General features: G+C 20.7%; 1 protein-coding gene across 9 annotated transcripts in view; it reads right to left on the bottom strand.

Annotated features, from left to right (window-relative positions):
* Positions 1-828, bottom strand: part of LOC102679590 (protein furry) — a 21,975-nt gene that overhangs the window by 9,015 nt on the left and 12,132 nt on the right. The gene's annotated exons all lie outside the window — the stretch shown is intronic.

Raw genomic sequence — 828 nt, 5'->3', positions numbered from 1 at the left:
ATGGTAGAGCGCTCGCTTAGCATGCGAGAGGTACCGGGATCGATGCCCGGCGCCTCCAGTTGGAGTTTTTTTTATTTTTAATTAAAAATAAATCTTATTCAGTTTTCCAAAAAAAAAAATGATTATTAAATACGCTATCATTATTGATGACTAATAGCAGTTAGATAATTATAAAACTATTAATATAATAATAGTGATAAAATTTATAATAAAATAAACTGTTTTTCTTAAAAAAAAGACATAATTTCATTTTTAAAAATAATACAAAAATAAATTTTCATTTCAAATTATAAGAATTTTATAAAATAATACATTATAAATATTATAAAACTATATAAAAACACTATTATTATATTATTATTATTATTATTATTTTATTATTATTATTATAAACATATTATACAGAAATAATGTTATAAATTGTTTATAAATTATTATATTTATTATAAATTATTATATTATATTTATTATATAGAAATTGTATATGTATTATGTGTAACATTTTAATCTAAATAAATTACTAGTGCTTTAATATGTAAATAATAGAGATCTAATAAATGGATAAACGGACGCGTTTCTATGTCTGACATTTCCTATGTTATACTACTAAATTATAATTCTTTGTCTAGAAATCTTTTATTTTTGATTTGAAATTAATTTTTAAGAAAAGATAATTACAAATGGGAGAGGAGGGAGGGATGTAGCTTAGATAGAGTTATAGTTGCGAGAACTACTAGGATCGATATTTTAAAATCTTGTTTTTAATCCTTTCACTAAAACTAGATCATATTGGAGATTCAAAATGATACTTAAAATAAATCAGAGTAA

Source organism: Apis dorsata, unplaced genomic scaffold (genome assembly GCF_000469605.1).
Source record: "Apis dorsata unplaced genomic scaffold, Apis dorsata 1.3 scaffold_365, whole genome shotgun sequence".
In the NCBI taxonomy this organism is placed as follows: domain Eukaryota; kingdom Metazoa; phylum Arthropoda; class Insecta; order Hymenoptera; family Apidae; genus Apis; species Apis dorsata.
The sequence above is the reverse complement of the archived record's forward strand: the minus strand, read 5'-3'. Positions and strand labels throughout refer to the sequence as shown.